This window comes from Thermobia domestica, chromosome 8, assembly GCF_964235325.1.
Source record: "Thermobia domestica chromosome 8, izTheDome1.hap1.1, whole genome shotgun sequence".
NCBI lineage: Eukaryota > Metazoa > Arthropoda > Insecta > Zygentoma > Lepismatidae > Thermobia > Thermobia domestica.
This window is the reverse complement of record NC_137461.1, coordinates 217,131,248-217,157,141: the sequence shown is the minus strand read 5'-3', so window position 1 is coordinate 217,157,141 and position 25,894 is coordinate 217,131,248.

Here is a 25,894-nt window from a genome sequence, read left to right as displayed (position 1 = left end):
TTCAAAACGCAATTCAAATTCTATTTTCGAACCATAGAGAATATATATTCTGATCAATATAGTGTTGTTAGATAGGTTATTACTTCGACTGAGCTAAAATTAATTATATATATATAGTATATCTTTCATATAAATTAATTATTGTGGGTTATTTCTTCACATCGTTGAATAACTATATTTTTGTTCAACTACGTTCGTTATACTCTATAAACCTACTTATATAAAAGAAGAAGACTTGAGTAAGTGAGCGATTGATTGATCAACGCCAAGGCCAAACCACTTACACTTAAAAAACTTCAAATTTGGATATTTGTGTAGGTAAGTTATTACTAAAGATGAATTTTGGAAATTAAACTAAATAAATATAATAATAAGGGTGTCAAATTATTTAACTGTAGGGTTCACCTCTAGGAACATCTGAAGGTTGAAAACATGAAATCTGGTATATGGACTACACAATTAAAAATAATTAGACACTTGTATCTACTTACATATATATATATATATATATATATATATATATATATATATATATATATATATATATATATATATATATATATATATATATATATATACAACTATTACAAGACAAGCAATTGCAATTATTTCTTAATCTCTTACGGTTAGACACACGAAGTTCCAAACTTGAATTTCTCATTTAAGGTAAGTAGATATGTGTTCTAGAAAGGTTAAGAAAAGGTTTAGGTTTTAGGAATTAGATTTCTGGGCTTAAGCCATCTATAGCCATGTTAGCTCGTTATGTATGAGGGATGATGTCTCTCGGTGATTACATTGCCCGAGGAAAGAAAAGGAAGAAAGATACCTGTGACCTGTATGTCAGGTACCATCTCGGAATTTGTCTAGTGTGAACGAGGAATATTCGGGAAAGCCTCACTCAGGATGGTGAGGTGCTGATTGCCACGGGTGCTGACTGCCACAGCCAATTATTGGTGGTGATTGCCACAACTACCGCTGATTGCCAGTATCAAGATGCTGTTTGCCGCGATGGCGTGCTGACTGCCACGAGCCTGAGAGAAAGTTACTAGACGTAACATTACCGGACGCCAAGAAGCATGAAGGAAACATGATGAACCTTAGGATCATGTTGTTCCGACCAACTCTTAACAAACGTAAACAGGTCTCTGTACGTACTTTCAGTTTTGTCAGGGAGCGGTGCGTACAAAATTGATATGATTTATGTGTTCTCACTTGAACTCCCTACGTCAGCATGAACTGTATAGATCTGCGCAAATTGTTTCGAGCAGCTCTTGAAAGTTCGATCAAAAAAAAAAAGTGCTGGCTGTCCCTCACAAGGGAAGTCCGGAAGAAAGCACTCGCGTGCAGAGAAACCAAGCATGCCATTTGAAACCCTAATTCATGCTTATTACAACAAGCTAAAAAAAATTCCGTACGGTTGAGAACATTTCGAGATATTCAACTTGGAAGTTTATATGAGAAAATGAAGATATGCGCATTTATACGCGTTAAGTACAACACAATTAGTAACGAATATTGACATACGAATTGAAAGCTATCGGAAGTAACAGAAAAAAACTGTTTCCCAATAACTAACGGGTTTTTTAGATACAATTAGTCATTATATTGTTCACAATAATGATAGGTTAGAGAAGAAAATTGATCACTGTTGTTCTTGTGTTTTATGAAGAAATGACGCAGGCAAAAGACTCCCTTGCATCCAGGCCCGTGCTGGCCCACCGGGACATCGGGACATGTGCCGGTGCGCCCTCCGAAACATGACAGTATAAATAAAGGTACAAGATTTTAGTAATAAATTCTTACAGTTTTATTGGTAAAGAACTCGTGAAAGGTGCAGAGCGCCCTTTACATTAAGCGCCCTTGCAAGTCCACATCAAAGATGAACGATTTAATTTACTCTTCTGTATACTACAGTTCTGTACAATAAATACATAATTACAGTTATTTTTAAAGAACTCGTGAAATGTGCAGTGCGCCTTATACATAAGGCGCCCTATGAAACATCACATTATAGATAAGTGGTTTTAGTTATCCTGTGTACAAGCTTTATATAATAAATTCAAATAGTGATTGTTAATAAAGAAGCTCTGAAGAATACAAGGCGCCCTTTACAATTCATACAGTTGCTATTGGCAGAGAACAGGTAAAGAGTATAATCACTTACAAAAATATTATAAAGTTCTGTAGCTATAAAACGAAAAAACATGATACATCAAGAATAGTTCGGATAGTAAACGTGCGAGCATTCATGAAATACTACACTGACACTAGTCTCTAATTTACGATTTTTACGGCATCAAAGCTTTCACAGTCTTAATATGCATTCAATATCCTAGCATATTGATTGTTCCTGTGTGTTTTAAATCAGTGTTTGAATAATCAGTACCTATTGTAATTCTAAAATATAGCTATGTTAATTTCCGTAACATGTGGTCTTCCTGTCACCACGCCACGGCGCGTCCTCAGGTTGTGGATCGAGGAGAAGTCCTCTGGGATATAGAGGTTAGCTCCAAATATACTGAATAAGCAGTAGCGGAAAGACAAGGGGTGATCCTCCAGCTTAGGGATTTGGTGTGGGGCTAAAAATTCGTTCTTAAAATAATGAAAAAAAGGATTGTTCAGATATATTCGCAGAATTTTCGGATGAGAACTGATAACTTGGCACGAAGTCAGCAAAGTAAAATCGACATGAGAATTGGAACATGGAAGATAAGAAGTATCTATAGGACAAGCGCGTTACGTAAAATGTGTAACGAATGACTTTAGAAATAGAAGATGGACCTAGTGGGATATCAGAAAGTTAGATGAGAAGGAAATGAACGAGTCAAGTAGGGAAATCTTACGTTCTTTTACGGGGAACGAATTAAAAATTACCAACTAGGATCAGGGCTTTTCGTTCTCAAACGAATACGTAATATCAGCAATTGTAGGTTGAATTTGTTAATGATAGATAATGTTCTCTTTTAAGGGTCGGTGGTGTAATATTATTGTTTTAAATGTACATGCCCGAACAAAAAATAAGGATGACAATAAAAAAGTTTTTACGAAAGAATAGAACGGGTATTTGATCATCTCCTGCAATATCATGTGAAAATTATGTTAGGCGGTTTCAATGCGAAGGTAGGACGATAGGGTATTTTCAAACCGATTATAGGGAATAAATGCATAAGGAAGGTTGTAACAGCGGCGTTAGACTCGTGAACATTGCAACATCCAGAAACCTTATCGTGATGATTAGAAAATTCCCACATCGCGACGTTCATAAATATACTTGGACCTCACCAGACGGGAAAACACATAATCAAATCGATCACGTTTAAGAAGATAGAAAAAACAGTCTAGCACAACTGATGTTCGGTCGTTCAGAGGAATTGAGAGAAGTATGATAATAAGAGAGATACTATCGTTGAATAAAGGAAATATTCAATATCTGAAAACGGAGCGATTTAATTTAAAGAAATTAGAGGAGTCAGGTGAGAGGGGAGCCAGATTGAAGTGTCGAAAAGATTCTCGGTTTCAGAAGATTTGGAGTGCACTAGTGTTCAGGATACTTTGTTGAAATTAGAGAAAACATTAAGATTTCAGTAAAAGAAATATTGGGACACACATAAATATGTAGGAACAAAGCATGGTTCAACCAGGAATGCACTAAAGTAGCAGGAAAGAGAAAACAGAAGAAACAGCGTTGGCTACAAAATCCGAACGAAATAACTACATAAAATTTCACTGTCATCTGGCGGAAAAATTCCAAAACTTTTAGAACAAAGAAAGGCGATTTTTGAAAGCTAAAATTAATTAACTTGAAGATAATAGTAAAAAATAAAAAACATTCCGGACATGTATAAATGCATCAACGGACTTAAGAAAAGGCTATCAATTTCGTACTTTTAATTAAAGAAAGCTAAAGGAATAGTTCTCACTGATCAGGATAGCATTAGATGAAGATCTCTTTGACGATTTGCTTAGCACATAGCCAAAACCCAATGTGCGTGGAGAAAGTAAAATGCATATAGCATATCCGTATATTCCAGAACCTAACCAGACAGAAATAGAAATCGCTATTAAAAAATTAAAGAAACGCATATTTCCGGGTGTAGACGAAATTCTGGTTGACTTAATTTTAGCTGGGGGGAGGGATTGTAGAGCAAGATACACAAACTCATTCTCTTTATCTGGAACAAGGTGGACTTACCACAAGAGGGAAAAGAATCAATCATTGTTTCAGTTCAGAAGAAAAGCAAGAAGACTGATTATTACTGAGGCATTTCTCTTCTGTCAATATCCAATAAATTTTCTTAATCATCCTACTAGCAAGATTGACTCCATACGCAGATGAAGTTATTGGAGATTATCAGAGCGGATGTAGGTAAAATCGATCAACTATCGACCAGATATTTACGCCTACTATTCAACTAATACTTGAAAAGAAATGGGAACACAATATTCTGGCGCATCAATTATTGACTTTAGACTAGGGTAGGAGGGAAACATTGTACAATATGCTTACAGAATTTGCAATACCGAAAAGGTAGCTTATGTTTAAATGAATCCCAAAGTAAGGTTCAAGTAGAGAAATTATTGTTCACGATCTTTCGCGTTGAGAATAGTCTGAAAGAAGGAGATGCGTTGTCGCCAATATTATTTAACTTTGTTCTGGAGAACACTATAAGGAAAATCAAAGACAGGAATCAGGTCCTTCCTAGACCTGAATTGTATTTACCAGGTTATGGCGTATGCTTATGATGCAAATTTAATAGGAGATGATACAACAATAGTAAGGAATGCAGAAATCTTACTTAACGCTTGCAGAGATATGAGCTTAAAAGTAAATGCAGGGAAAACTAAATAAATGGAAGTTTGTCGGGATCGTAATACTGAATTTTATGGATGCGTTAAAATACCAAATTATATTTTGTTTCGACAAAGTGGATACTTCCAAATACCTAGAATTATTATTAACAGACCAAAACCATAATCACACACACACACACACACACACACACACACACACACACACACACACACACACACACACACACACACACACACACACACACACACACACACACACACACACAATTGATGTCAACTAAAAGCAGGGATTTCGTATTATTATTCAGTTAAAAAAATTTTGTTGTCGCGAATTCTGTTGAAGAATTTGTAGCCCAAAATATAAAACGATAATCATGCCTGTTGTGCGAAACATTGTCACTGACTCTGAGGGAAAATCGCAGACTGATAATATTTGAAAACAAGATTCTTAAACCAATACTCGAACTCCAAGAGGAACGGGAATGGCGGCAACTCCATAACGATGAACTGCATAATTTTATACCGTTTACAAAAACATTGTTAGGATCATCAAGTCTAGGAGGCTCAAATGAACAGTTATGTAGCCAGAATGGAAGAAATTAGAAACGCTTTCAAAGTTCGAACTGGAAATCCAAATAGGGAAACGAAAATTAGGAACGCCGAGCCGCAGATGGGAGGACAATATTAAAATGGATCTCGCAGAGATTGAAATATAAAGTAGAAACTGGGTCCGGTAGGCTAAGGACGGAAGTCAATGGAAAGCTTTTGCAAATGCGGCACTGAACCTCCTGTGTCCATAGGCTATACAGCTATATTAAGTTGTTGATACATTTAGCTTCTTTTTATTTGACAGGAATGTTACTACAGGAACTAAAAAATTTTTTTCTTTCTTTCTTTCTTTTTTTCTTTTTTTTTTCTTTTTTTTTTTTTTTTTTTTTTTTTTAGTAAAGAGGATTTCGATCAGGAGTTTCCACAAATTAGCTATTTACGTTAATACGAAAACAAATTTGATGGTAATTTTGATAAAGAAAGGCATCTATACTTTCTTTCCCGTTTGCATGAGCGCCCTTTTAGTAGACTTGTCCACCGCCCTCATTAGTATCCCAGCACGGCCCTGCTTGCATCATGAACGTTTTATATGTGAAATTGCGTTGCATCCGTCAAGGGAACAGTTCGCAGAACCAAAGCAGAAAGCAAATTCGACAAGTGATTCGAAAGTTATAGGCCTATAATTTGTTCGTAACCTGCCTTGTAGAACGCAAACTGAAATAATCCAATGTATAGCAGTGATCGGTACTGATTCGTGTGGACATGAACTGTATTTGATTGTTTCGTTGGTACATCACAATGTCCGAATGAAGTTTCATACTATGCACAAATCTCCTGCCATAATCTTTGATTGGTGGAATCCAAATACATCAAATGGTTATACATATCGTGTGCAGTTCCTTAGGATTTTATCAACCATTACGTCTTTGACATCCGTCATGCAACTTGTAATGGACAATTTGTATGTGAATGGGCCCAGTGATTAAGCAATAGCAAGTTCAAACCATCAGGCTTCACCATGGGAGAGAATACTTAACGCGCTGAAACGTGCATCCACTCATTTTCTCATATAAACTTCCAAGCTGAATATCTCGAACAGTTCTCAACTATACAGGAATTTTATTACATATTGTAATCAGCATAAATTGGTCTTTCAAATGGCATGCTTAGTTTCTCTGCAGGCGAGTGCTTTCTCCCGATCTAACTTGTCAGACCATCATATCGAAAACACAAAATCCGTTTATCTTATTCCAATCTATCGTACTGCAGAAAGGAAGTTACGTCTTCGAAGCGAACATGATCCTTCGGAAAATCTAGTTCTTTAGACGTGGGATTGTTTTGCTTTATGCCAGGAGATGTCCTAGCATTGTTTTAAATAGATCTTCCTTTGATTATAAAAAAACATTATTAGGGTGAATAAATATACACTATTTTACTTTATAATATTGATTCATTAAATAATACAATAAAACAATTTAAACAACGAAATGTGCAAATTGTACTTATAACAGAAAAGACAATCCCTTTGTAAGCATCCAAGAGTATGTCGTTCCACTTAGTGAGCAACTTTGTAACTTACAGGATGCCACATAGATTTACTGTGATGATTATTAAATTAATCTCTACTAAATCAATTACTAATCATAAATTTAGTATGAGGGGTTAATTCCGTTCTTTCCAAATATAGTTTCTCCCAGGCTCGTGGCAGTCTGCACGCCGTCGTGGCAGTCAGCACCTTGATATTTGCAATCAGCGCCAGTCGTGGCAATCAGCACCACTAATTGGCTGTGGCAGTCAGCACCCGTGGAAATCAGCACCTATCCCTCAGGATGACTATCCTGAAAAAGCTTTTATAGTTGTTCAACCGAGTTCCTCCACCGAGAATTGAACCTGGGACCTGTCGCACCAAAGACGAGAGTGTTAGCAACTACGCTATGCGGGGCCACGAGAAGGGAAGAAGCTATGGTAGAAGGAAAATGGGCGAAGACTACAAATATTATAATAAGAGTCCAAATTTGGAATCTCCTAAGATTAGAAACATACAATTTTTGCTTCTCACTTAAAGTATTAAGACAAGAATTTGAGTGTTTTTTGATATATAAATTAGAAAGGAATATCTGGTGGACAGGAAAGAAGAGACAGCATTAAAATTATTATAATGTACATATTTTGGAACCCCTTAGAGACATGGAATTTCGTGATTGAGCTTTTATTTCAAATTATTAAACAAGTGTTTGAGCGTAGATATGTGTTTGACATGGACTAAAATTAAGGAGATGAGGGTGCATCCCTAAGCATCTCTAGACTATGCTATGGAGAACAGAGATTAAAATTCTTGTAATGAAAGGTATGACAGTAGTGTGTTTATATCCAATTGTATGTTCACGTTATGTTCTTAGTTTCTTTTAGTCTCAGTCTGTGAAACATTCTATACCTAATTATAAGCAACCCTGTATTATCTAAGGCTTAGAAACTTATTATTTTGAACATAATGATATCTAATTATTATTTTCAACATTGAATATGACAAGTTACGTTTCTTTTATTCATAAAGCACTCACCAGGAAGTAAACCACTACACAAAGGCAATAGCCTCTATCTCCTAAACAATGCAATTTACTTTGACGTTGTTGTTGTTATGACTATTTGTAACAGAAAGAAGGGTGAAAAACTTTAAAAAAATAACAACTCTCAGCAAAAATAAAAGTTTCCGTTCTTAAGCGAACGAAACGTGAAGTTAGAGGTAAGTGGATTACCCAGTAAAAGAAATAGGGAAGTGAAGAAACTTGTTATGTAAAAGAAAAATGAATTAAGAAATAATGGAGTCTTTTTCTTTTTCGTGCTCGGAAACCAGGAAAAACATATTACAAGTGAGGGGAAAATATCTATTCATCCTTTTGTGTTGCGGTGCTTTCTTTTGTTGAAACTTCCTTGTACGTTTACTTCGTTTCTATCTTAAAAGTACTTCCTTCTCTTCGCTGGAAGCTGTATTCCTACTTAGAGAAGAAATTAAGGATGGATATATTTATTTTTAAAAAAAGAATAAAAAAGATTATTTTAAGCACTTACAAAGGAGCTTTACTCTTAACATTGATTTTATGACTGAATTCATACTAAATACTCATACTCCTTGTATGAACGATTTTCTTCCTTTTGTTGACCATTGTGTGAAATACAAATAGTCGAGGAAAATTAGGCTTCAACCCGGACATTTTGATAAAAAAGCTGAAAATTATTGGAGATGTTCAGAATCTTATTCTAATTAACCCACTCTAAGTCCCAAAATATCCAGCTGGGGGAAATCGAGATATGACGTCATCACTATGGTCGCCGACTAAATTCAAACATTAAACTTTAAAACGTTATATCTACTCTGCATTTCAAGATAGGAACTTTGCTTTTGCTTCATTTTGCAGCAAACACATTGGAAATTGTTATTTACAGCAGTTGCTTGTCTTACTTTGACACTGCTTTCAAGTAGAGGACCTCAAAGTGAAAATAATGTGTATTTTAGATCCATTTTTTTGAGATTTAACTGTAAATTACTTGGAAAGGGGTACATATAAGATAAAATATCCTGAAGTAACTGTTAATTTTCATTTCAAGAGCTTTCCAACGAGCCACGTTACGTTGCTGTATCTCTAAAACTGACGAAGATATTCCATTTTATGTGCAGCAAGCCGTAATCTTTTATTAAAATAATTGTGACGCCGTAGGAGTTAAAGACCAGTTTGTAGGGGTAAAGGTTTAGTGAAATCTCCACAAAACTAGTGAAGTTTCATAATTCGGTTTGCTAGACCCTTACCAACATCCCCAAAACCAGAAAGTCCCTGCTGATCCAATGTTTGCGTCATCCAATATTACATTATTTAATTTCTTAAGTTTACAGTAAGTAAAATAGTTAGTTTGGTTTAAAAGTGTAATAAAAACTACGATAGATTTCCATAGCACGCGAATTCGATATTGAAACTGGAAAGTAGTACATCTGTAACTTGTACTTGCGATAGAGTGATAGAGTTAAGAATAGAATATCTTCATCCAACACTGAATTTATCGAAAGTAGTTTCTTGATATCTTATACTGTTATTGCTCTATGAAGATCAATGTTAAAACTGGAAGTAGTAACACACTTCTTCCAAATAAAAGAGTAGAGACATACGGGTAAAGTTAGTAACTTTTGTTCAAAAGCTAAATCAATTCCAAATGAAAGAAGAAAAAAATGCTTGTCGCTATTCATTGTAGTATTTGTTGCACGGTGAACACCAACTATGAAACGAAATATTATGAATTTCCAGCACTTCAGGTTTGAGTAGATGGTTATTAGGTCACATGGAATCAAGTTTTGTCACGCTAAAGAGTTTGCAAAACACTGCTTTTCAAGATATCTTACCGTTTTGATTTGATACCTGTCTATAGGCGGACGGACGCGCAGCCAGACTGACAGACAAATATAAGTGTGCTGTAAGACTTTCGACATCTCCCTTTTTGTCCTTCATTTGGTTAAAAAAAAAAAAAAAAAAAAAAAAAAAACAGAACGAAAGTATAAATCTTTAAGTTTTACGGCCCAAGGTTATATCGGCCAGGCTAAAGGAGACGGTGATGATGAGAAATGAATGAAATGGTGGAACAAGCAAGTGAGAGGAAACGAGGGAACACAGAGAAACCCTATGCACACGCTGTTTCACACCACAAAATGTTCATTTGAAGTGAGCTACGATAGAACCAAGCAGCCCTACACCAGAGGTGAACGCTCTACCACTAAGCCACCGCGGCCCACAGAACGGGAGTATATATCACGCTCGACCTACAGAACTCAATCAGTCTTGAGTGGTAGAACACTTACGTCTGGTCCACTGGCGCCCTCATTGGATACGCGGCCAAGTAAGTTTGTGGTAGGCAACATTGTGGCTACTCTCGTTTCCTCTTACATCCTCATTCCATAGATTCTTCTATCATCATTGACTTACCTTAATCATCCTTCTCCCTCAGCCTAAAAGGCATAATTGTGGGACGTTAAGCTAAGATATTCCATTTCATTTCATTCGATATTGACCAAACAAAGCATGAAAATATACCTTAATCTGTTTATTGTTTGCATGAACTACTTTTTGCACGGATCTCTGGTTTCCAAATTATTGGAAATCAAAGTTGGTGTTTAGATTTAACATTTTGTTTTGCAAGCAAATAAATAATAAAAAAACATTAAACGCTACTTAAAGATTAGGAAAGCATACATGAGAGTACTGGCTAATAGTTTATTTGAGGTTAAATATTAACTTTTAAAGCTTAGTTAACGTAGTATTTACTTATAGCAGAAGTATGTTAAAATTAATGAAGGCTGAAACCGTGAAATTCATTATGAGTAAAATTATTTCAAAACGTTTGTCTAACAATATTAGTTAAATGCTGAGTGTACTTTCAAGCTTTGTATTAAAAGTAAGACAAGTCGTAGAGGCAAAGGTGAAATCGTTAAATCTTATAGTCGTATACCTACTTTAATGTCAACTTTTACCAAAATATTTTTTACAACTTGTAATTTAGATATTAATAAATATGTTCATATTTAAAAATTTGTGTTGGTACTCTTGCAGGCTAGCAGCATTTAGTTTTGTAGCGTAAAAGTAGTCTACACTTAGTTGTAGGAACGCGAAAACATGTAAGAGATACAAAGAATTGTGATCCAACATTGATGTGCACGTATGTAAGAATTGTAAAGTTTTATGTTGCGTTAATTGATTTAAGTTCAGCGCCCCTTCCGCTATCTTGGTTATACTAGTTAACCGGAACCAGTCTTATGCATGATTTACACCCCTAATAATTGAACAAGTGCAAAAACGAGAATTGCGAGTACAAAAACTACGTGCCTTAACCACTTGGATACGAAGGAGCACGTTGTTATAAGTTGAACTCATTCAATTTATCTTTAATTTGTGACGATATTACAATGTGCATTATTATAGTGTATATGCATTATTATTACGTTCTATAGTACAACTTAGACTCAAGGTTATCCTAAAGAAATGGCAAACATTGATTTTCAACGAGTGATTTCTCTTCTTAGACATAAACGACAGTAGAAAAGCCATTGTCGATGCGTTTTCCTGGAGTCTATTTCAAATCCTGGTGAACACATTTGTCAGCATCACCTCCGTAACTTTCCTATTGGTTGCTTTTTGGACCTTTTCTTTTGGATCGATAGCCGCATTATCGATTGCTTCGAGAAAAGGCGGGAGTAAACAATTATCAAAGATTTAGGGTTGGAGGAGTGGACCAGAGGTAGCAGGTGCTTACTGCAACTCAATTACCCAAGAAAAGCAGCTACACGGTGCCTCCTCAGCACCCAGCCTATCAGATCTAGGGGCCAGGCTAGAGGTTGTTGTATGATTGCGAAGAGGCGGGAGAAGACAAACCGGTTTCTCATAGGAAGGACGATATGTTAGATTTTCTTCCCGCTTTCGTAAGATTTTCTTATTTCTTTTGTCATTGTCACACTGCTACTACAGGTTGGCACTACTCTACACTACTTTACACTCCCATTTCTCTTCTTAGTTCAGGCTACTTTTATTAGAATGATTCTCTTTAGAAAAATTTATTAGCACCAGTCAAGAGCAGTTTTATCATAGAGATTAAAGAGAGTTTTAAGAAAGGAAAATCGTGAACAGTATTTTGATGTATGATTGAGGAAATTAGTTTCTAAAAATATTTCTAGTCCCTCTTATCACTTTCCAAGCATCACGGAAAATATCTTTAAATCCTACAAACTTTCTAAAGAACTTTCTTACTAAGGTCATATCGCATTACAACATAATATCTGTGTGTCAATAGCTTTCCACATAGAAAGTAGTAACTAATAACTACTAAATTTGGGACATGGATAGCTCTAAATCAGATCTAATTCTGTACGATGCCTTTTTTCAGATTTCCGACACTGGTAAGATTGGATTTAGGAGTGGGAATGAATACGAAACGCAAGCTAGTTTCAAACGTGTTCCGAGAGCACCTCACGTGTATGAAAACCCTGTACGTTATGGTTGTTCGGACTTACATAACAGCAGAAGGCAAGTACCGGCGAATGGAGTAAAAACATATTTTCTCTCCCTTTTAATCAGTATTCTGAATTAGAATCAACAACGACGGGTTCTTAGTCCTTTTATCCAGGTTCTGAATTAAGACTTGGCGACGTTGGGTGCTTACAGGTAGTTTTAAATAAATAAATTTTGTCATTTAGAGTGAGGGAAAAGGATAATTTGCAAAAGTGAAAGATCTATGAAAGAACTAGTGAAATGGTGATGTATCAGGAAACGAAAAAACCCGTCAAAACCTACGAGTCCCGTGTTGCCTACTTTACGCCCAAGTAGTGTTGACCACAAGAGACGAGACGAGAAATAATGCTATCTCGTCTCAGTTCTATAAAAGATCTTTCTCATCACGTCTAGATTCTCGATAAGCATTTCTAATCTTGATTCATTCTTGATTCGTGTTGATTCTTGATTCATTTTCTCAACTTGTTTTAAAAATTTATGTAAAACATTTATGCCCTGATTGTTTTTAAAATTTCATCAAGATTTATCGGAATACTTCCGTTTTACGAAAAGTAATTTAATAATGGGATATAACCACATTTAAATCCCATTTATAACTGAACTATATTGCGTAATAAGTTCGTCATTATATATATATATATATATATATATATATATATATATATATATATATATATATATATATATATATATATATATATATATATATATATATATACTTCTTCATCATACTTTATCACTTTATGTTTTTTATATCTTAAGCTTTCCCTTTCTGACACTTCTCATGACTACTAAACTCGTTAGCGACACGAAATACAAAAACATCGAAGGTAGTTAAAAGGAAAGGCCAATACTCTTCAGAAGAAAGCGAAACTTTAACTAGTTTCGTCTCACGATAGTTAGCCAAACTAGACTACTTGAGTCACTGTCCCTTCGGGCCGCACACAAAATTATTTTATGGAAGGTTCTTATGAATTTAATGCATGATATGTCAAAGAAACAATACGAGAAGAATTAATGATCATACACTGAGAAAACTTAGTTATCCAGACAGTGATATATTGTACAGATATGCGGAATCCATAAGTTTACTACCGATATATATACGGAGCAAACGTTATCCATATGCTATATACATACGTATGCTACAAAAGCTTTATTCCAGCTTAGATGTTACAAAATGCCTCTGCAGGATGTCTGACATCTAGCAGTCCATTTATTGCATACATATATACACGTATGCTACTTACGTCAGCTATATGTTGTATAGCTCCATCTGTATGTGAGGTCCTGACCGTCTATATAGATTTTTTAATACGGAAAGTGTGTATGGATGGAACACTTATACAAAAAAAATGTTTTCAGTTCCACCTTTGCTGCATGCTGTTACCTATACCCATACGTTAAGTCCAAAAAATACAGGATTTGCGCATGTAACCTACGTTGTTACGTACGTCACATACGTGTTTTTTTTTTAAACCTGTGTATACATTATTCTTAGACCTATCTGGTTACTCACAGATAAACTTATGCACTTTGAAGTCTTGCTGTTGATATTGAAACTGTCTAATTACAATAATCAAAGGGAAATGACACAAGAGAAAATTTTAGAAGTTTGTAGATTTTGCTAGTTTATTTCCATCAAATTCTTCTTTAGATCTTGAAAGGCGATTCAAAGAAAACAATAGCTTGAGGTAGGTAAAAATAAGCATAAAAGAGAAGATCACGATGTTTTTAAATAGATGAAAGGAAAGAAAAGTGGTTAGCCTTACAAGTGATCACAGAAAAAGAGAGATATATTTTTAAAAAATAAAATCGAGTCCTTTCCATTGTCACAGTGACATGGCTATTAGAACTGAGTTATTTAGAAAAAGAAATACAAACTCGAAACAGGACTTTCACATATACCTAAAGAAATTCTAAGACGTGATTATTACGTAGTAAAAAAATACAGTAGGAAAAGAAAAAGGACCACTTAATGAAGAATTATAGCTATAACTTCCTTGAGATCTTTGATCACGAACGTTACACACAATAATAGAGAATACACTCGAAAGAAACCCTTTCTCCTTTTCCATCCCCCAGTTTCCAAGGGAGACGAGTTTCCTGTTTTCAATAACTATATATATATTCTTGAAAGCAAAGAGAAAAACAGACTACTTACACATAAGAAAATCAGTATCTAATAGTGTGAAATAGGATTTGCAAGTGTATATTTCACATTTTCACAAACTATGAGCTTAACATACTTCTAAGCACATTTTGTCCTGTTTACTTTCTTTCGTAACTATCAGCATGTACCTGAAACTAAAATCAGTAGGACTGTTAAATGTACACCAAACGATGAACTTTGGTTTGTATGGTGTTTTTTTTTCTATTGATAATGAAATCGGATGTTGTACTAAATTTCTACCACTTCCAGTTTTAAAACGGAAATGAAAACTGTCAGTTTAACGTTTCACTCTTATGCCTTTAGGTTAAGACAGATAGGACGATTAAGTCATGTGAATGATAGTTGAAGAATATATGGAATAGAAATGTGGAAGAAAACGGGAGTATCCCGAGAAAACCAATGGATACAATGTTACTTACTACAACGGGCAATGCAATCGCACCAGAAACCCTAGACCAGAAGTAAGTGCTCTAGCACTGACCCACCTTGCTCTCCACTTCTGGTTATAATAGGGTTATTAAAGTAGGTATAAGATATACAGAATGTTTGCAAACAACACCAACAGCGTTTGAGAGGTGATTCCTGACATCAAGATAAGACAAAAAGTATAGACTAACCTGGGTGCACAAATGCTTCCTTTCGGAGTTATAGGCTGCCGAAAACATGAAAAAATGTAGTTCAAATTTCCATAGCCCCAAGACTATGGGCCTACCGCAATCGGGTCAAAACTTCACTTAGGAAGTAATATGTGCTCTATCCAAAAATACATGTTTCAGAATCCTAAGCTACTCACTGAACCATTTTTATGAAGGCAGTTTGGCTACGGGAATATAATCTGAAGTTCTCACCAACAGTTCTATAAAAATTGTTGCGGAAGTACTGCATTATTCTGACACATGGATATTTGGATAGGGCACATACTAGTTCCTAAATAAAGTCTTGACCCGACTCCGCTAGGTTTCATAGTATTGGAGATATGGACCTTTAAATTTCACTTTTTGATGTTTTCGCCAGTCTATAACTCCGAAAGGAAGCATTTGTGCAGCCAGGTTGATCTATATTTTTTGTGTCTTATCTTGGTGTTAGGAATCACCTCCCAAACGTTGTCGTTTGAAACACCCTGTATATTCTTGGGATGCTTAATTGATTTCATGAAATCTCTACCTGCTACTTTGTAGCAGCATACATTGAAACAGGAATGGGTTGATCTATTCCACATCCAGCTTGAATAGTGGCTTAAAAGAAAAGATGGTATTTGTTCTTAAAACGCCAAATCAATTCCGGAAAAGAAAAAAAAATCGATTTTTGCAATTTCTTATCGTTTTTGTCCTATTTAGAACAATATTGAATCACTACTATCACTTCCTGTTTAGTAGAGTTAAGAACGAATATGGGATGTGAGCTTCCTTATGGCTGAGCGATGAGCGAATGCGCCTTTGGCGTGGGAGTCTTGGGTTCGATTCCCTGTGGGAGCTCATGTGGTTCGGACTTCACGTTAATCGGTAGATCCAAGTCTCATGTAGCCTCACCACTGAAACGGAAGCTAAAATCAAATCAATCAATCGAAGATAGGATGTATTATTGAGAAGCAAAATCTATCGCAAGAAAACCACTTATCGCTATCTACTACCATTTTGTGTTTACAGTGATCAACGTTAAAACTGGCAATATGGTTGACTTTCAACACTTCCAATTTGAAAATAATTTATGTTAACGAAGTAGATTCCGACTCCCTGCACTTTGCCAAAATTAATGGGAATCCATCAAATAACTCTTGAGATTTAAGGCTAATTCACACATAAGGTGCAGTGTCCATGTCGTCCCTCCTGCCAAACTCCAAACTCCTGTCATAGCCGTTACCATTCACACACAACATGGGGTACTGCTACTATACACACCAGCCGCAATTGAGAACATTTGATTACTGGTAAACTTCGTGTTGCTTCGTGTACTCCGAAGAAAGGCGAAGGAAAGCCAACGAGGCAGAACCGGGCTGGTTTCTCTTCAAGGCCGTCTGTCGGGGCACGGCACGTCGTGTATGAATTAAAAAAGGACAACCCAATGATTTTTCAATGTAACAGTCTAAAAAAACTTCGTATACCAAAGCTCGGAGGGTATGGCATATGTGAATTAACCTTTATTATCTGCCTAACGGAGGAATACACAAACATAGTAAATATAAATAAATGTTGGAAAAACATCATTATCTCAGGTATTATTTTATCACACTATGAGTGTTTAGTGTACAGAAACATGTAAGTGGGTCCGGATTTGATAACTTGGTGGGAGAAAAAAGAGTTTTGTATTATTTCGCCACCATGAAATAATTGTAGACTACTTAAAGTAAGAGATGGCAAGTTTCTTTCAAAAAGAGTTGTGACAGCAATGGAATTTAGAATAATGATCGTATATTAGGCAGGTTAAATTTCCTTCCTAAACCGGCCATAGACTCCTGTAGTGTAACACCAGTAGTGTAGATTTATTATTATGATAATCTAATTTCTGTTAAAATTATACAGAAAAATGTTAGTTTTCTTCACTTTTTGGTAAACAGCTCTAAAATGAACACTAAATAATAATACGAAAGAAAGTGAAAAATTATCCTCACTTTCGCCACAATTTTCTGTGTATTGTCGTACTACCTTCTACCCTTATATTATTAATGTTATAATGTTGTGGCAATGTTACGAAAATTTAATCTTAATTGCTCCGTATTTCTTCCTAAGATTTTAGAGAAAACATAGCCGCTTCGTTAGCGATATACACCAAGGAAAAAGGAAAGACAATGACACGATTTCTCTGGTCTGAATGTATATCAGGGGGGTGAGATTTATAGGAGACTTTTAAAAAGGGGCGAATTATGAGCCATGCATAACGTACAGAGTGTAGAATATCTAATCCATGATGAATAACCTATTTGTCAGTACAGAATGTTTCAAACAGGATTGACGGAGTGTTTCAATTTATACAAGGCTCTCTTTTCTCTCGGATTGACAATTTTTGTCATCAGTGCTGGAAAGTGACTAACATCCTGTCCACCTTCGCGTGTGACTCTTTTTCACTTTTAAGCTTCTGTATCCAATTATACACATTTCTGTTCGCTAGATCACTTTTCCGGCACTTTCTTGAAAGCCTTGAATAAATTTTAGTCCCTGACACATTTCAGATTAGAAAATCCTGCTCACTGTCTGTAGGAGATGGGAACAGGCCACAAAGTGCTTACAAATAAGACACAGACAGTTACGTAATTAAGAGAGATAGCGTGAAATAAAGATTGATTATAATGGTAGAGATTATGAAGATATGGGTTATGGAGGTATAGATTGATTTTTTGGGGAGAGTTGAGGGTGCCAAAAATATCTAAAAGTTCTTGTTATAAAAAAGTTAAAAAGGGAGATATATGGTCTGAGTGAAAGACAAGGAACAAATCAGAGGAATGGCTGGCTTTTCTGAGTGAAAGAAAAAACCCGGGAAAGTTTCCTGCTTGGATGTTCACTTTAGATAAAAAGTGAATTGCTATGACAATTGTAAACGATGAGATCAATTAATAGATCATGGTCAAGACAGTTTCAGAAATAACTTATTCTCCTCTAGGTGATGTTGCTAGTATGGCTGTATATTGTGGGTGTGGCTATTCATGTCTTTCTCAGACGAGATTTAACTATCAATATAGATTGTTACAGCGCTAAATTCAATAAAATGCAAGCACTGTATACGGAAGTTTCCGGAAGTTCTCACCCAAGACTGTATTCTCATGCTGCACAAGAATGCTCGCACACATAACGCCCAAAGATCACTGCAAGGACCCTATGATTTGAAATATGAAATTGTTCTTATCTATGATTTGGAATATGAATATAACTATTGTTATTTGTTTATTGAACTATAGCGTTTCTTTACAGCGTCAATGGTATATGCAAAGTGGAAGCACAGATTGAATCAGAACCATTAGGAAGGGTTCAATTCTGTACCATCTTGAATCGAATATGCACACGCTAGCCACTAGAAGCAGGGAGTATATGAAGTGTATGCTACAAGTGCAAGATTGTCACTATGCTATCGAGTACACTGTACAAGTATAGTATTTATCACACAAATGAAATAACCCTGTATTCTTCTACGCAATCATCCACCTAGTTATGTTGCAGGACTATAGTTTCACAAGAAGGTACGCCTGAATTCCTTGAAAGAATACAGTTGTAGTATTAACACGAGGAAAGAACTGCTATTGCAGATGTATCACATAACTTCAATTTCATTGTTATTTCTAAATTATACCCTTTAATTAAGCTTTTCCTACAAAATTTAAATACGTACTTATAAAGCACAGATAAAAAAGTATAAATGCTTGTACTAAGGTATAAACTTTATGGAATTAAGTTTAATTTTCTCCCATAAAAAAAAAAGGATGAGATTTTTGGAATGCTCTCTTACTGCAAATTCAGAATGGACTGTTACCCAATCTTCTTAAGAGGGAAGACGTAACAATACATCTCTCTATTTAGTTATTTCATTGTTAGTCCGTGAAGTAGTATTATGAGCTGTAATGAGAAAATTAATATTCATAGGCATTCTTTTCTGTTTCTTTCATTTGCAGATTTCGCCAGCTCAAGAAAAGCCTTCATTTTCAAACAACAAAAAAATCCTTTCTTCCATTTCTTGTGATGAGGTAGATCCGCTTTTGTTTTATATCATGAATAAAGACATAGAATCTCTTAGTCTGTGGCTCTTCGTCAGATGCACATATTGTCTTTTTACATGTACGGTTACAAAAAAAAAAAAAAATCTTAATTATCTAAGTACGCAGATGAAGAAAAAATGACTTAACTTCTAAGAATGAACTCTAAGATTGTTTTCTTTACTTTTTTCAAAAAGAAACATATTCATATAATGACCTTTCGTTTGTTAATAAAATAAAAATATGTGAGTTCCGTTTTTACATTGTGAAACTAAGAGTCTGCAAACTACAGGTATATAAACGCAATTTGAAACTTTATCTGGTATGCTCACCACTTTCAATTTCAATTGAAGGATTAAAGCAGATATGTATACTTAACTTTGAACACCAAATCTATCTACCTATCTACATACGTATACAGAGTGTTCCAAAAGTAATGGTTAACAATGAAACCCAAACCAAGAAAAAATGTTTATATGACATGTAGTCCTGAAATGGATAGGGGCGGAGCTAGACAGCTTCGTATGTAGGGGAAAGGGGCTTTAAACCTGCCAGCGTAATAATGATAGAAGCTAGAAAGAAAGTTCAGAAAGACATAAAAATCATATCGACGAAGACATGTTAAATGCATGTTACATAAATGCGCCAGAAATTCTCCATGCGTCATTTTGAAATTTACCGAATGTCTGTGCGGCAGGTGAAATCAAACGATGCAGTAAAGATGCAGTAGACTGTAGAAAGTACTCCAGTTGTATGTGGACCAAGTTCTAAATACCTACACATAAGTATGGACCGTTACTAGACTTCGGCATATACAGGAAAGAATGTTTGTATGCAACTCTAAAAGGCTTTAGGATATATTTTCTTAGACGAACACATGAAAAAATTATTGACTAAACTACTTGGGCATATGAGTCAATTCGTAGCTGTAACCAGCTAAAACATTTGGCAGAACGATGTTAAAAAGAACCATAGTTCGAGAATGAAATGTCGGATTGAGGTTATAATTAATCAATATGTATAAATTATAGCCATAAAATATGCACAATAAAGTTGTTTTTGATTTTAAAAAAAATCAAAGTGAGTATAAGATGGCGGATTTGTAGACAACAACATAAGGAACATCAAGCTATTTCACATGAGTGTAGGGATATGGTAGATCAGTGGTAAAACACTTACCTCTAGTACGTGGGATCTCTTGTTCTAGTGTAGCCACCAAGTAAGTTTGTGGTGGACAACATCGCGTCCATGGGTTTTCTCTATGCACTCTCATGTCCTCCCACATTCTCATTCCACCAATTCATCCATCATCATTCACTTGCATTAATCATCGTCTCTCTTAGCTTAAAGGGCATAATCCTGGGACATTAAAATGAAAGATTTCACTTCATTTCATTTTCACATGAGCTAGTTTGTGTTCAGTGCCTTAACTTGTGGGGGAAAGGGGGCAGCTGCCCCCCAGAGAAAGTCCTCGACGTTCGAGGAGGATCAATTTTAAGACAAAATTTTCTTACTTCATATAAGATACGAACATGAAATTATAAATGAAGCATCAAACAGGTTCACTACATTACATAAAAAAATAGCACACAAAAGGTAAATATAACAAGAATGAATCGCGGTCCCATTTCAGTAAAAAAAGAAAAATAAAAGTCTACTATTAGGGGCCTTAGAAATAATAATTATTCGTATAGTTTTAAGATTTGTCAATATTATTCCCTTAATTAATTTGTCGTGTATGGAACGGGCCAAGAGACGTAACTTCCAAACCTTGCCGTACGGAAGGGCCCACAGGCTCCTGGGGGGCCATAACAAGTAAGAGAAAGATGGGTGCCAAGAATTAGAAAAAAAAACAACTTTTCTAGAAGGCCCAAATACGCCTATTAATGCTTGCTCCCCAGAAAGAAACTAAGTTATGGGGTTGTTTGTGTTGTATCCAAAGCCAGCATTGTGTTCAATTTAATGAAGGATCACCAATAAGAAAATATATTTGAATATGACGTTATCAATTTTAATGAACAAACAGGGTCTTTCAAGGTAATTCGTTCAGCACGCTAGCAATAGAAGTAGGGAATATTTTTTACGTAGCACTTAAGAAGCTTAAAAGCTTTATTGAAATCACTTGTTACAGGAAATACAACCATTGTTGTCTAATAACTGAATTTTGGTGTCGGAAACCAAATGTTGATAAAATATCAAACATTGGTAGATGTTGGAGATAAACATATCAAAACACCGAATACAAGAAAACCCAAAATATCGAAATATTGAATTACATCAAAACATCGACATATGGTATATGAGAATATCGAAAACAATATAAACATATTTAAACTAAATATCTATAAATTTAAAATATTGGATATTGAAATATCGAAAATGTTGACAAACCTAATATTAAAAACTATCGGTGTATTATATACATAAAATTTCGAAATATTTATCAATAAAATTTTTGAGATCGATATTTTATATTTGAAAGTATTGGTTTATCGATGAATTAATATATCTAAATATCATTGCCTCTTTTGAGCTCTAAAGGAAAACTGAATAAACTGAAATTGATTGCACTTAATCACACTTGACAAAAAAAAAAAAAAAAAATCCACCTGGATCCAAATGTATTTAGCCCCTTTTGGCCAAATCTTGGGTCTGTATTTGTGTAATATATATATATATATATATATATATATATATATATATATATATATATATATATATATACGCTATATCAAAAGACCTAAACACTCTAGCCTTCTAATTGAGATCTAAATATGGTGTTAATACAGATTGTACTTTACAAAGTATAAGTTTGTTTCATTCTCGCTTTAGCAAATTTTGGGTTGCCTTCTATAAATTTACAAAATATATATTCGTTTTTCCTATTCCAATATTACTTGAATTTTTCACTGTTGTAAGACTGTAACATTTTAAATTATTTTTAAAAAGTTGTTAGTTGAATATATGTATAAAAATAAATTTGATCTTTAGTGGGATCGAATCACGGAAAACGGCTGAAACAAAATTTTGAATATAGTTATTATCTACTTTGTGCTACTAGTTTAAACATATCGCTTGATTGAAACATTGGATTAGACAAAAAAAGAGCAAAATCTGAGTAATCGAATATTTTATGAATTTCATAAGTTAGAAATATTCAAGCCAGGACATAAGCTCATTATTAAAAAGTAGAAAATGCCTGTCTAATCTTTTGTCAAAATTCCTTCTTTTAACATGATTTACTTTAATCTCCCTCTTTTTGCATTCATAAAATAGCACAAATGAAGAAGTAATTGAATCACTTAAATTAATTTTTGAGTATAATCAGCGCCTGGCGCCTGTATTGACCTGGGCTTGATATATATATATATATATATATATATATATATATATATATATATATATATATATATATATACCATGTCAGTCACTATAGTTGTACATAAACACCTATTTCAGGCTTTTCTAATTTTAATTTTGACCTCCGAGTATAAGGGTACTATTGGAAGCAAACGGCAAACTAGAATATCATTCAGCAACTCCAAATTTATTAAGTGATTCATAACAATTCATACTGGCTACGTGATACTTTTCATTGTATTTGTTACATAAAACTAATAACATTAAGCCTGACTGGAAGCTGATTAATTAACTATTCATAGTTAATAATTGAGAAGTTTTACTATCCAGAAGTTTCTTATGCACTGAAAGTTTCCTAATTATTTTATTAGTTATACTTCACGTTAATTTGGATATGAGTTGCCTATGCGTAGATTATTGTAGGATTCGTGGGATATGCATTTATATGTAGTCATTTTCTCGGAAAATGTAATGCATCGTGGAATAGCCAAAGGGATACAAACTTTTCTGACACCACACAACCTTAGTTACGATATAATTGTTTCTTGAAAACTTAAGCTAATAAAATCTCCCTGAAAGACCGATAAGGAGCATACGAGGAGAAATAGTTAAAAAAAATAGAACATAAGGAGAGGGGGTAATGATCGAACCTTGGCTTCTTGCTTGAAGTTTCTGTGAAGGAAAAATAAAGTTTCCCCTTTTCTTCCCTCTCGGATATAAACTTTTCTTCTTCCTCTTCTTAAGCAAGTTCCAGTTTTGAAACTTTTAATTGCACAAATTCCTTTCATTGGAGAACTTCAGCTCTTTGACATGCGTTAAAAAATTCATTAGAACTTGGTTTTAGGTTCAACACTGGGTTGGAATGAGAAAAGATGAGAAAAAAGGAGAAATTCAGAGAGCAAGTTCATGCATTGTTTCACACAAGGATTTTTAATAAAGAAAAATTACTAGCAGTGTTAGATATTTTTTTGCAATATTTATGTTTTCTCGTTCTTCTATTTTCTTAATTTTTTGGGTCGTCTCATAGTACTTTATGCCATATTTCATAGAATTAAATTCTTGTTAAGTTTCATGTAAATATTGAAAGAGCGCAACTTTCCTTATCAATTCAAAATATTACTAGGAAATATACTTTCGTTCGAATAGTGGTGGATTCTGAGAGAAGCGATATTGCTAAATATTAAAATTTTATAGTTCACCAAGAATATATTAATATAATAATTATTGTATATATGAATTACTATATTATATAAACTTTCTCCAATTAGTATGTAGAAATTAAATTTTAGCTTTTAGCGATATAAACATTTCTTAAGAGGATTGGCAAGCCTTGTCGTACACTCAACGAATTTTACACTATGATGTTTCGTATTGTTAAAACAACGATATCCAAATTTTTATAAATATGTAGACACAGTAACAATCAACGATACACTTTGAAATCTTTAAGGTCCCAACCTTAAGTCCTTTAGATTAAAGGAGGACAATGATTTTTCACATTGAATGATTGTTGAACAATTTGTAGAATAATACTTTTTGATTGAAAAAAAAACTAAGATCTCAGAGAAGCCACGAAAGATACGATGCTTGCCATCTCAAATAACATCGACTGTAATAGGATCAATAATCCCTAGCATCAGGAATAAGTTTTATTTTTACCTCTAAGCCACTTTTCCCCGTCCGTTCTACAATGATTAGAATTTTCATTTTCTGATTTTGCCAACTAAAACAGTGAACAGCATCAACAGTCTTCAGAAATAAAATTATAGATAAATACATATTTTTGGAGGGAGAAAATGTGTAAACTTTAAGTGGTTGTTGAGTTAACCTTAGGTGATGGTTTAATATAACTTGCTTTGTTATGACCTCAAGGGCGTTAATGTGGGCAATACGGTTAACGGCAATTGGACGACTTTGGTCAGAAGGTACGAGAAACACTAGATGTATATGTTAAACTATAGGTGTGTTTTTGTCTCTGTGGTTGTGTGCATCTAATGTCTCATATTATTTACACCAGTAGCTCGTCCAAGACTTCGACTCACCTAGAAATAGATTTCAGGTAAGGAACGTCTCTTGATGTTAGATAGCAGGCAGCACAGCTATTTTCAACTATTAGACTGTCTGTGAACTACTGGGAATTAGGTTAATCAATTCTCTGAAGCGCCTTGTGTTTATAGCCAATATTAAAAATATATAATTATTTTCGCCTATATGGTTTTACAAAAAATAACTTTTGAATGTAGCATATTAGTGTGACTCACAAGAATACTGAGGTAGATTGGATACGCGTGACTTAAAAATTTATGAGGATTTTTGTTGTAATAATATGCATGTAATAATTGAGGGTTGAGTGGTGTGCCCATGATGGTTCGGTTGAGGAGGTTTATGATTATTATTACTATAATTGATTAATGTTTTTGTGTTTGGTGTATAGCTTAGAGTTCAGAACCGAGGCTCTATGGGATGTGGATCTATAGTTTAACGTAGCATCCGAGATATGTGAACTATCACAGGGCATCAAAGCTGGATTCCCACCCCGAAAGCACGTACGGTGACCATATAGGAACGTGAGGTTTCTGTTATTATGATAATGTGAACGTTTGGACAATTTTCATGTAAAAGGCAGAATTTCTTCTGACTGTTTTATATACGATTGTTTGTAAGATGAAGAAAAAAGCATATGGAGAAGTAGCTAATACAGAAATGTAACAAGAATACTATGTGAGGTCCACGCGAATGTGAATATAAAAGGTTAATGAAGATAATATTTTATGAATTTATATTTCTAGTGGCTAGTAATGTAATGAAAGTCTGGTTCAAACGATTTCATTAATGATCTTAGACAGAATGGGATAAGCCGAAAGAAACATAAATAACCGTACTTTAACTTGGAACTTGACGTTTCTAACTACAACAAAGATTTAAAATACGTAAATTTTCATCAGTAATATTTATGATCTTAAATGTTTAAATGTTTTTTAAATGAATATTTATAAAAATCGGCATTGTGTTGCAAAAGGTTCAGAAATAAAAATAAGGTGTACTTCAAATTTGTAATCTTGGATCTTTAGAAAGCCGTCAAAGGATGTTATCGATAATTATTTCGATATAATATTTTTTCTTTTTCTTAGAAGCTAAAAGTAAACCAACGATGGGAAATGATTTGTGACTAAATTATTCAACCAACGAATCTTCTACATCTTCGTTTAATGAAACAAAGTTAGTAAACGAGTAAATTATTTATTTATGTTTCTCAATAATACGAAGCTTGACAAAAAT